Raw genomic sequence first — 13,624 nt, forward strand, 5'->3', positions numbered from 1 at the left:
ATCCAGTTGGATATTGCTAGGAGGCAGTTGGAGATTTGAGTCTTTGTTTTAGCTGTTAATGAAGGGGTTTTAAAATATATTTGTGTTCTTGGGGAAAGCCACAAACACAGATGCTTTTCCAGCCAGGACAACTCAAAGGGACATAGTGACATAAGACACCACATGAATATTGTCAGGCAGGATGACGTCTAGCAGGGAACAGCTAAGTGAAATCCTCTTTTAAGTAGCTGGGGGAAAAGAGTGGTTTTTAGGTGAAGTATTTTTTTTATGAAGTAAGGATTGAATCTAAGAAGGTATATACACAAACAAAAAAACTGGTAAAACTGATCTGTTTGCTTCAGAAACACTACTATAGTTCCTATAAACAAGCTGCTGTGTAGCAATGGTGGAATTTGAAAAAAGACTATATGACAAAGGTTAAATAGTGGATAACAGATAACATTATGTTCTACAGCTTATCTGCTATCTGCTGTGTAACCTGAGCCTTTTTTCCTTTGAATGGCTGCCCCATCGCTACACAGAGGCTTATTTATATAAACAATAGTAGTGTTTCTGAAGCAAACACAGCAGTTTTTACCAGTGCAGGGCAACACTGCATTAGATTTGTATTACTTTGACCCTTACATTTTTTGATGTTACTGTTCCTTTAAGAACTTGGGCTGCCCTAATAGAGCGAGGTTTGAGTATAAAAATGTAAGTACACACAATATCAGATTTATGTCTCAGTGGACTGAAGTGCAACCTTTTTCTTAAAGCATTAGCTATAGTTTTTTAGAAAGGGGGTTCATATCACAAAAACCTGAAAAAAATATTTTATCTTTAGTATCATATATTTTCAATTGATTTTAGCCTGTTAATCATATTGGTGAATTAAAATGCACAATAGGGGGCTGAATATCCCATTTGGGTTTTTCTAATTATTCCACATTAAAGACGTTATTACACTATTTTGGTGCATTCTATTTTTAGCTGGTATCCATTTAGGATATACAGTACAGAAGGCTCTTGATGCATGATTGAAGTTTGGCTTGGCTATATTGGCATCTGGTGAGTAGGTGATTCAGCCAAAGTGTGGTTACAAGATCATCTATGTCTACACTAATTTTCATTAAGAAGATTTGAGCATTTGCATTTTAAGTGGTAAATACTGACACACAAGCACTTTAAAGAGGCGGTTCGCCTTCAAGTTAACCTTTAGTATGTTATAGAATGGCCAGTTCTAAGCAACTTTTCAGTTGGTCTTCATTATTTATTTTGAATAGTTTTTAAATGATTTGCCTTCTTCTTCTGACTCTTTCCAGCTTTCAAATGGGGGTCACTGACCAAGTCTGAAAACAAATGATCTGAAAGGCTACAAATGTATTGTTATTGCTACTATTTATTACTCATCTTTCTATGCAGACCCTCCCCTATTAATGTTTTATATTCTCATTCAAATCAATGCATGGTTGCTATGGTAATTTGGACCCTAGCAACCAGTTTGCAGACATAGCAAATTGGAGAGCTGCTGAATAAAAAGCTAAATAACTCAATAACCACAAAAAATAAAAAATGAAAACCAATTGCAAATTGTCTCAGAATATCACTCTCTATATCATACTAAGGGGCAAATTTACTAACCTCCAAAAATTTGCCAGCTACGGCTTTGCTAACAGTGCAACACTTCGCCAGACGTAGATTCGCCAGGATAGGGCGTCCAGGGCGCAGAACGCTGGCTAAGTTGTGCTCGCATTACTGCGCCAAGTGAAGTTGCGCTAGCGTTGGCTAATTTGCATACAGCGGGAAGTTAAAGTTGAATGGACGTGTATGTTGCAGCAAATACATTACACTACACAAGCCCGGGAAACCTTAATAAAAGAAAATAGAGTTGTTATATTGCCCTACACATGAGCCCAGTGTATAGTTTATGTGCCATATGTTAGGAAATATAGGGGGGAAGCCAGTTACCCCAAAAAAAATATGTACGCTCGTTTGCAGCCTATCACCCTGAAAAAAGGAAAAGACGCTAGTGTTTTTTGGGAAAATTTTCAAATAATTTTTGAAGAAGTCCGTTCTATTCTATTGCACTTCGCCTCTGAGGTGGCGAAGGCAAGTCTGGCGCAAGAGGTAACGTTCAGTAAAATCCGCATCTTAGTGTCTTTGGCAAATGGACGTAACCACGCAAATTCACTGAGTGCAAATTTGCCTGGCGTTAGGGAGCGAAGTACCGCTAGAGTGAATTTTCACCAGCAGTACTCACTTCACCCTTTAGTAAATTTGCCCCTAAAAGTTAACTCAAGGTTGAACAACCCCTTTAATTATTGCACTGAAGATACTGCCCTAGAGGTTGTTTTCTGCCATAGTGGATCATTTTTGGGAACTGCAATCAAGCTACAGCACCACAGTATAGTGCTGAATGAACTTTCTTGTGTGCACAATAGGGGGTTGATTTAATAAAAAAACTAATTAGCATTTTTTCCACATTTCAAGAAAAAACAAAATATACAAGCGAGTATTTTCTGAAACAATGAACAGTTTGATTTATTAATGAAACCGTCTGCAAAAAGTCGCCACAAAAACTCTGCAAGTAAAAGCTAGCAAGATTCAATAGAGAAAAAGGTTTTGATTAAAGACATCAGCCAGATATGGTCTTTTGATTTGAACAGTAAAATTTAAAGTCATTCAATCTTCAACTTGCTTCCCATCAGGGAAATGAATTCTATTCTTAGAATGCTCCATACATCTTTTATAGCGCAAGATATCTATTTTTAGATGAAGTGTACAATTCCAAGTGTAACATGTTCATTTGCATTATTTTTCATTTAAACATTCTTAAACCAGTTTGAAAGCTCCAAAATTAGATGAACTTGAAATCTTGCTGAAATGTGTGTCAGACCTTTAGTTACGAAGCTAATAAATTCCAAGTAAGACCAGATATGCACTGGAGAAATAGTTATCTGTTTTAATGGCAATGGGATACTATATAAAGATGGGGACCGAAAGGTGGGCCTGTTTTCTTTTAATGACAACCGCACACACAGGTCTTTATAGTGCAAAACAAAAAATAATAGGCTTTATTACGACGTTTCGGCTCCTAAATATATATATATATATATATATATATATATATATATATATATATATATATATATATATATATATATATAAAATAAATGAATGGTTGCTAGGGTCCAAATTACAATAGCTATCAAGCACGGGTTTAAATAAGAGAATGGAATACAAAAAATACGAGTAGGAGAGGGTCTGAATAGAAAGATATGTAATAAAAAGTATCAATAACAATACATTTGTAGCCTTACAGAGCATTTATTTTTAGATGGGGTCAATGACCCCCATTTGAAAGCTGGAAAGAGTCAGAAGAAAAAAGCAAATGATTAAAAAAAACTAAAGAATTGCTTAGAATTGACCATTCTAGAACATACTAAAAGTTAACCTTAAGAAAAGTTAGTAGAGTCATTTAAATAATAATGGCTAGTTAAAGAAAGAAAAACAAAACCTTGTTACTTTTAAAATATATAACGGTTTAACTGCAAGCATTTGTTTGATCCACTTTCTTTCCTCTAATTCTATACTGACTTGATCTCCAAGAATGGTGAAGACTATGTATAAGGATGCTTGAATATTCACTATAATCATGCAACCATTGTAATTTCTAAGGATCTTTCTGGAGCTGCCAGTTATTCCTGCCATGAGGCCAATGTGCTAGACTAAACTACAAGTCACCCAGGCTGAAGTCAAGCATCACAAAGAAAGGCCTTCCAGGAAGATTCCGCTAGCAAGCGTGAGTCTTGAATTTCTTTGCACAGTGTGGGTGTTTACTTTATCATGAAAGGAAATATGTTTGCCAACTAATATTTTCCAACACAGGCATATCACATTCTTTTTCTGTTTTACATTACATTTATTTCATTTCTTCAGATCAAGAATGGAAACTTTTTAATTCTGTGTGCTAGATAAATGTGTAAATGACACGTCTGAGTTAAAGGGAAACTGTCATGAGAGAGAAAACATTCTGCAGTTGAACTCTCTCTGCATAGTACAATTTAGTAGGGTTTTGGGAAGTGATTCTGTAGTGTTTAACCCTTTGTTAATCAATTTTGTTTGCAGAGTTTTCTCTATATAATTGTAGTCCAACACATTTAGGGGCAGGTATATCAAGTATCGAATTGAAAATTTCGAATTTTTGAATTTCGAGTTTAGGGTAATTAAACTAGGGAATAGTCCAAAATCGATTTGAGTTAAAAAAAAAATCAAAATTCAAAACTTATGTACTGTCCCTTTAAGAATTCGACTATTAGCCATCTAAAACCTTCCATATTGGTGTTTTAGCCTATGGGGGACCTCCTACAATCAATCTGGAGTCATTTGGTGGATTTTTGAGAAAAAAAAATTTGATTCGAATTCGATTCGAGTTTGCAGGTCGATCCTATTCGCCTGAATTTAAAAAATGTTAATTTTTTAATAAGTTTCGATTGGTCATTCTTTTTTTTTGAATTTCGAATTCGACCCTCGAGAAATCTGCCCCTTAGTGTATAACTCACATTTATATTATTTCTGCCAAAGTGCATAACCTAGCACTTATCACCATTGAACCCCATTCGCCAGTTTGCTGCCCAGTTGTCCAGTTTAGTCAAATTGGCAATTTCTCTAGTCAGTCATTAGACTTAGTAGAATTGTCATCTTTCTTACAAATAACATTGTTACAAAGTTTTGTTGGGTCATTTACTTACACAAGTGCAATGTGCAAAGTGAAATTTTGGATGCTACTGTTTTTTTTGTTTTACCGACAATGCAGCATTTGGGCGTTTCGGAATCACTAAGGCTAAAAAACATTGTACACAAGTACAATGGAAGTGCAACTGATATGGCCAAGTTAGCTACATACATATACATTCTTCCATCTCTTCGTCTGCAGGAATGACGGCCAAACTTTCTTATAATTGTAGCACCCCCACACCAGTCCCTTTAATGGTAATCTTATGCCTTTTAAATGTTAAAGGAAAACTATACTCCCAAAATGAACACTTAAGCAACAGATAGTTCATATCATATTAAGTGGCATATTAAAGAATCTTACCAAACTGGAATATATATTTAAGTAAATATTGCCCTTTTACATCTCTTGCCTTGAGCCACCATTTTGTGATGGTCTCTGTGCTGCCTCAGAGATCACCTGACCAGAAATACTTCAACTAACTGTAACAGGAAGAAGTGTGGAAGCAAAAGACACAACTCTGTCTGTTTATTGGCTCATGTGACCTAACATGTATGGTTTGTTGGTATGTTTGTGAGTACAGTGAATCCTACGATCCCAGGGGGCGGCCCTTATTTTTTAAAATGGCAATTTTCTATTTATGAATACCCAATGGCACATACTACTAGAAAAGTATATTATTATGAAAATGGTTTATTTACATGAAGCAGAATTTTACATATGAGCTGTTTTATGCAATATCTTTTTATAGAGACCTACATTGTTTGGGGGGTATAGTTTTCCTTTAATGGTGTTGCTCCAGGGCAGTCTCTCGCTCTCGTAAAAGCTGCAAGCAGGGGAGGACTTAGACTGTGGAACCAATGCTATGGCTTTGGCAGTCTCTCACAATTCTAATAGTGGGGAAGGATCAAGCCCTATGAGGCCAGTCCATTGGTCAGGAGAAATGTCACCATGCATGGAGGTGCCAGCCTACAAAAAAAGAAAGGGCCAGAGGTAAATAATTTGGGCCACCATATAGGGTCTACCTTGATGTGGTATGGTGGCTTTTCAATTTTATGGTCATAAATTTGTAACTAAACCCCCTGTTTTTGAAAGTATATGCACTTGCATCGATACTAAATTACTAGTGAAGAGGGGCCAGGGAATGTGCATTGATTAATCCCCTCTCTTTTGTACAGTATCTGCATTGCATTGATAAGGGTTAGATTATTTTAGAGCAAATATCAAGTAATATTTTTGTAATTATAAAGTGCAGAATCTATTCTTACTTCTTTGGTTCCACGCTTCTTTTCCGATGTTTAACAAGCAGACCAATGTATGGTTTATTTCACAGGCAGAGAAATGAGTTGTGTTAATGTACAGTGCACAGTCTGAAGTAGTTAAGTGTGCAGGGGCGTGCCTAGGCAGCGGCTGTGGTATGGACCAGACGGAAGCTTGAGAGCACTGGCATTGTACTGAGATGACAGGGTTATGATACACATGTCACAGGCTACAGCTGCTGCTGCTTCAGAGAAAAGGTACTGTTCATTTCTTCCTCTTAACTATTAAAGCAGAACAGGGGTGCTCACATCTTTCAGCTCGGAGATAGATTGGAACTAGGTATCATTTTAAATCATTTAATAATCAATTTCTTCTACATGCTTCTAGAGGCTAATAGATCTCGTGTCTTACTGACGAGTACTTAATATAATTTTTGTGCTGTAAATTACCATTTAATAAACTAAAGTTTCTTTTTAATACATGGCCAGTGAAAATATTTTAGAAAATATAAATATTGCTGCACATTCCCAGCTCTCCCAGTCAGCTCTGAGGGAATAACTTAAAAAGCAAATTTAATGTTGCTTTCCAATATAATGTGCATGTGTTTTTAGTCTGTCTGCAGGCAAATACCCACAAATAAGGTACTCATCAGTTTGTTTTCTGCACAGTTTGTCTATGTGTGTAAGTTAAAGGAACAGTAACACCAAAAAATATGTGTATTAAAGTAATGAAAATATCATGCAGTGTTGCCCTGTACTGGTAAAACTGATGTGTTTGTTTCAGAAACACTACTATAGTTCATATAAACAAGCTGCTGTGGAGCAATGGCGGAAATTAAAAAATGGCTATATGGCACAGGTTAACTAATGGATAACAGATAACACCATTAGACAGACAGAGCTTATCTGCTATCTGCTGTGTAACCTGAGCCTTTTCTCCTTTGAATGGCTGCCCCCATTGCTACACAGCAGCTTATTTATATAAACAAAAGTAGTGTTTCTGAAGCAAACACAGCAGTTTTACCAGTGCAGGGCAACACTACATTACATTTTTATTACTTTAAAACACTTACATTTTTTGGTGTTACTGTTCCTTTAAAGGAAGAGCAAAGCTAATGATTCATATGGCATTCTTGCACAGTGCAGCCCCTTTGCACTGTTTCATGTTGTGTTTTAGTTATTGTTCCTAAATCCAATATCAATAGTCATGTATGATAATGACTAAAAAAATACATATTAAATATATCAGAAAGCCAGCAGAGAATTATTTTCAATGTGATGTATATGAGGTATTTGTGTCACGATGAATTGGTGTTTGCATGCCATAAACCATAATAAATAAAGCATAGCAATGTATCTATTATATTATTATTTATAGTGGTCAATGTATTTTATCAAGTAAGTTTACCATCAAGTTTTGAGCTGAAATCCAGGAATTGTGTGTAAACTGTGCAGGAAAGAATTCGGTACAACATTTCTGCAGTATCTGGAAAATGACTGTCTCTTCAGAATTGCAAAGTTGTATGATTGATGATCATTAACCTTTTGAGGGTTCTTATATCACATGGTTATGTTGAGTGTTCTTGCATTTTAGTGCACCGTATGGGTTCTGCACTTTGGTGATGCAGGAGGCTATGTAATACACTGTGGCAATGAGGTTCTGGCATATTTTGGGGCACCAGGATGAAGCGGTTTGTTGGGATACTGTGTGTGCATATACAGATCTTACTGTTAATTACAGTTCAATCATTCTTGGTCTCCCAGAATTTACTCACAGTGGACATTGAAACAACTCTTTGTACACCCCAGAATTAAGTCCAAAGATTTGCTTCTGTTTATGTACATAATATTGCCTGTGTTTGAGTGCCCTGGCACATCCCAAAGCTTGCACATAATTCAGAAACAAGGAGCAGCAGGACACCTAAAGCCCTAGGGAGACTTCTCCTTTCTTCTCCTTATGGCAGGCATTATACACAGGGCTCCCCTGCATCTGTCAGTACTTTGCTCTCCAAACTGCATTGGGCTAGGTGCTAGTACTTTGTATATGGAGCTCTGAGGGTGACAAATGTATGGCCCTAGCCTTTAATTAATATGCCTTAACTGCCTTTAAAAGACAGAAGAAACTCTATTGGTAATTCACTGGAAGTTGGATGACCAACACAATCAAGGCTCAACACAACTGCAAAAATCAAGGCAAACAATTACACAGAAAAATAACGTTACACAAGTTTCAGAAAATTTACTTATCGCCTATCAGTGATGAGAAAAATGAGTGGTGATTTAATTTGCACCTTGTTGTTTGTACTAACGAGAGTTGATCATTATAAAGATATATTGCAACTCTCTAACTGACACAGAAATAGCATACACCTGTACTGCTTGTTACATCTCTATAAACGTTGTCTCATTTGAATTTAAAATAACCAAAAACACCCTAAACACAGTTACAAGGCTGTTAATAGCACCAGTTAGATGAAAAAATGGCAAACCAGTCCCATAATCAAAATTTAAATAGTTCCTTGTTACAATTCGCAATGATGTCAATGATGTGTTCCGTCTTCTTAGTTAGCCTGACCCATCTTCCTGACATGTAAGAATTTCTCCAAGAATCACCTCGAGAAAATCCTATCTGCAATCTTATTATCCCTATTCAATTACAGTTTTAATTTTTTTGGGCCATTCCAAGTATTTTGTCACCAGAGCAACAGTAACTCACTGGCTTGAACTGCACCCAAGCATCCGTCTCCACCCGTTCACTTGCATGGCAACTGTCTGTATGTACAGTCACACTCAGTCACTAAAAATGTTTTTTTTTCGAAAACAGCTACATTTAAGCTTTTTACTGTATGGGGCAAGGTTAATTCACAGAGAACCTTTGTTAAAGCTATTGATGGGCTCTTAGGGGTTGAGGTTATTCTATTTTTCAAATCACTCGGTAGGAGGAGTTAAGAATTTAAAATAATGTGAGACAAGTGAAAGCATTTTTCAACTGAAGGCAGAAAAATCTGCATTTTACATCACAGCTATTGTTTAAATCAAATCTAATGTATATTAAAATGGCCAAGGCAAAAAGAGAAAAGAGCGTGTTTATATTTTATGATTCCAAGGGTACCCTGAGCTCAACTCTATAACAGTAATAGCCATAAAATGGAGTATTCCTTCAGGAGATGAAGATTAAAGAGTGTAACTCTTACAATTCATGGCAAAAACATCATACTTCTTGACCAGCATTCCTCTGCCTTAAAAGGAATACTTAAACAGGTAGCACTATTTTGAGATTATAAGCATGAAAAAGAGATTTGTCATATCTCTGTTTTACTCTCTTTTGATACGATTCTAATCTTCATAACCTTGCCTCTTTTACTGTAGCCAACTTTTGCCTAATATGCAAAATAGGGTTCAGACTCAGTTCACTATTCTGTCAACACTTCTGTGAGGATTTTGGTGCTCAGTCAATGTAAAAATTATTTGTATGTAATGCATCCATGCAAGTTTAACTACAGTCCCTTTTTATGGCTTATTCCCTATCCTTCCCTATTTCTGCCTATTTTTTTCATAGTACAGATAAAAAAAATTGTGGTGCCATCAAGTGTAGCCAAATTGTGTAACACATCCGAGACAATCTTAACTTCACAGGAAAAAAGTTTTTCACAAGGGTCACTTTAATAAACTTGAACCTGACCCTATATACCTTTAACAGGTATAGAACTTTAGAAGTCTCTTAAAAGAGAGCCAAATCCTAAAAATGAATATGTCTAAAAATGCCATATTTTATATACTGAATTTATTGCACCAGCCTAAAGTTTTAGCTTGTCGATGGCACCGATGATCCAGGATTTCACCATCTTGGAAAGTGTCTGCAACACTCACATGCTCAATGGTGTCAGGGGCCTTGCAGCTCCAGTAGCAGAGACGTCCGACCAAGAAGAAAGCTCAAGGGTTAAAGTCTGATTCACTGTAGCCAAAGGTGCTGATGCTACAGGGCTATTAAATTCTGATGTTAGCTGCACTGGTTTCTGTGCTGCCATGTAATACTTATTTCTATTAATTACTAATCAGCCTTATATTGTGACATTTCTATTCTATGTGTACTGTATATTGTGAGTGGGTCCCTAAGCTCAGTAAGTGACAGCAGCACAGAGCATGTGCAGTGAATCAGCAGAAAAGAAGATGGGGAGCTACTGGGACATCTTTGGAGACACAGATCTTCGCTGCTAAAGGGCCATGGTTGCCTTTGGCTGGTATAGAAGCACATAGCATAATGTACAATATTTCTAGCCTACTTCTTTAGTTAAGCTTTAGTTCTCCTTTTAAAAGTTGAGAAGTTATATTTCAGGGTTCCCCGAACAGAAAGCCCCATATGTCACTAGTGGGCAGCACATACAGAGAGGGTATAAGTCTTAAGTGTAATCTCAGTTTTCAAATGGAATCCTCTTTTCTTTTAGCGAGAAAAACTTCTAAAATATAGGATTAATCCTAACAAATACATAAATACATTGGACACTATTTTGAGTGTGAACATGTAAACTCCTTAGAAAGGTACATATTTGGATCACTTAGGTTTGTTTCTTTAAACAGATCTTTTATGACAATGCAATAAATAGGACTTCTGTCTTGGGAAAGCACACTTTAGCATTAATATGTTGACAAGATTGATCTGTTTATATTATTTAAAAAAGTCAACTGGGCTGCTATTTCTGCACTTCCTTTCTTTATAAACATATTTACACAGATGTCTTTCCAAATATAGGTCAGTATTGCAGAACTACATGCAGATGATCTGCAAAGACCATTGCACAGTCATAGCTATACGGCATCTGGATTTTGCGGTCAAATGTATCAAAATATTAATTTTTGATATGAAGATAATTGACTAAGTAGGGTTGTATTACCTGACAATTAAGAGTACAGAAACATCTAATGAACATAGAACTATTGCAGTACAGTACCATTTCCAGAGCTTTACATCATTAGATGCTCTATGATAAAAACATAACTCAAATCATAGTAAGAAAATATGACTGAAATTGTTAAACGCAAGATACATAAATATCCACAGATAGTTTTGTAAAATATACATTTTTAACATTTATTTTCATGTGTTATGATAATAAAGTTCATGTGAGGAGAAAAGCTATATCTTAAAGAACCATGCACTTCTGTTATAGAGCAAGATTTCTTTGTATGTCCCTAAATTCACATTCCCTGACCTTTTAGAAAACTACAAACGTCTACATTTCATTTTCTTTACTTTACTAATTTCTAACTAATCAGCAAAGTAATGATCAAGTCCTGGAATATCTGGATTGATTTCCACTTCACAAAATAGTAATAATATGGTATGATGTCTTCAAAATGGTAATCATCTCCCTGATGACATGACGCTAATTTACTTCTGTTGCAAAAAATTAGCATTTACTGTAATATTTTGGCCATACCCATTTAAGTACAAATCAGCTGAAAGGTACTATTGTGGTACCATTGTGTTAGGCACCCCACAGTAAATATAATCATTTACCTTAGACCCTGGGCTGGTGCACTAGCCTGGGGTACTATCATTGTGAACCAAGCTGCTCTCTTTCAATGTCCCAGGAATCTTTTGTTTTGTTCCTTGGACAGTGCTTATGCACAGTAGAATAAAAATCCATACTTTAGCTTGAATGCTCATGCAGGCTGTCCTAGACAGTAAAGAAGAACACAGCGAGATCGGAAGAGATGGTGGCGCGGCCCATAAGTATAATTCCACTGGACCGATGCACTTTTCAGCAAACAGGGGCACCTGCCCTGGGTCTACAGAAAGTGATTATATTTACTTTGGGATGTGTAACACATTGGTACCTCCCCAATACATTTGTACTTTAATTTACAGCAAACGCTTAAAGGGGAACTCCGGCTTCCAAACCAAAATTTGATAAAGAAGCTCACATAACACAGAAACCCAAATATACCGATCACAGTTACCGGTTTCGTCAAAAAGTATGAATACCATGTACATAAAATGTCATATTCTATGCTGAACTCCAGCTTTTTAACAGTTCTTCTCTTTCTGCATCATTGGCAGGGAAGGAGGAACTAAACCACTGATGTTACAAATTGTAACAACTTCTTCACAGCTTACAGACAGCATGCAGGAACTACATAACCCACAATGCATTGCACTGTGATGTTCCTTTCCTTGTTGAAATAACGTATGGTGTTTGGAGGATGTAGCCTAAGGACAGGTGGCTGTTGATACAAAGTAACCGTAAAGAAAAACCCCTCTTCTGACTGATAATTCGATGGTTCACTTCTAATATTCCAATACATCCACTTGCTGTAATTAATTGGCTCAATTGCTTGGAATAAATAAATTATCTGATTTAAATAATTTATTCCAAGCAATTGAGCCAATCACAAATTGTTTATTAATTTTGCACAATTAATTACTAGTTTCAGCAAGTGGATGTATTTGAATTTTAGAAGTGAACCATCGAATTATCAGTCAGAAGATGGGTTTTTCTTTTCTTTTTTCTCTTTTCACCAATTGAATCAGACCTCTCGAAAGACTGAAGCGGTAAATTAATATAAAGAGTATCTTTTTTCTTTTTACAAAGTAACAGTAGTCAGCCAGCTCAGCAAAGTAGTCAGAGAGATCAGCAGGAGAGCAGGGGGCTAGGCTTAGGGAACTGTCAGAAACCATTAAAAATCATGAGAAGTCTGCATTTTTCAAATTATGGATATTGCAAATTTGCTTTAGTTTTTTTTTAGTTTTTTGCTTAAAGCCTTTACTTATATGGGGTTAAGCAGGGTGATCTACCATACAGAATACAGTATTGCCAGACTAATCCCACCTCTACGATGTCCAGAGAGATAAATACATACATGTCAAGCCACTGCTTATTATATGGCACAATAATAGAAGGAATGATTCTGCACTATTTAGGCAGGCTGTTAAGTGGCAAAAGCCTTAAGTATTTTTAGAAACACAAGGCACTAAACCTGATTTATATATGGCATTACATTCATGAGTGAAGGTCATGATAGGCAATAGATATATTTCACTTCAGTGCTCATTCATATCTAATCAAATGTCTTTATACAAACTGGTGTATATTCTGGGAATATATCTTTCCTATATGCACAGCCACCTTTACAATTACAGGTATGGAATCTATTATTCAAAATGCTCAGGCCCTGGAGTTTTCCGGTTTAGGGATCTTTCAGTAATTTTTATCTCCATATCTAAGGTCTGCCCAAAATCATGTTGAATAAACCCAATAGTATTGTTTGGCCACCAGTATGAATTCACACATATTAGTTGCCGTGAGTTACATGCTACTGTATTATTATTACGAAGAAAAAGGAAAGCACTTTTTAAAAAAACTAAAAACTATTTGCTTAATAACCAGTCTATGGGAGATGGCCTTCCTGTAATTTGGAGCTTTCTGGATAATAGGTTTCTGGATATAATGAATCTTATACTTGAACAATTCATTGGCAAATAACATACTTCTTGACCAGCATCCCTCTACCCAAATACGAATACTAATACAGGTAACACTATTTTGAGAGTACAAAGATGTAAAGATTTTCATACTGTGTCTTCTTTACTGTAATCAAAACACAATTTAAAAAAAAAAAACTCATGAAAAAACTCTTTAGCAGCACCATG

The 13,624-nt window shown here is 36.1% G+C and overlaps 1 protein-coding gene and 1 long non-coding RNA gene across 4 annotated transcripts in view; one reads left to right on the forward strand and one right to left on the reverse strand.

Annotated features, from left to right (window-relative positions):
* Positions 1-13,624, reverse strand: part of LOC121401519 — a 301,118-nt gene that overhangs the window by 196,403 nt on the left and 91,091 nt on the right. The window lies entirely within an intron of this gene.
* prkcq.L (protein kinase C theta L homeolog) overlaps positions 6,139-13,624 on the forward strand; it is a 64,702-nt gene continuing 57,216 nt past the window's right edge. The window contains exon 1 of the mRNA XM_041586569.1: positions 6,139-6,231. The gene's annotated coding sequence lies outside the window, so the exon portion shown is untranslated. The remainder of the gene's footprint in view (positions 6,232-13,624) is intronic.

The sequence above is a fragment of the Xenopus laevis genome, chromosome 3L (assembly GCF_017654675.1).
Source record: "Xenopus laevis strain J_2021 chromosome 3L, Xenopus_laevis_v10.1, whole genome shotgun sequence".
NCBI classification, from domain to species: Eukaryota; Metazoa; Chordata; class Amphibia; order Anura; family Pipidae; genus Xenopus; species Xenopus laevis.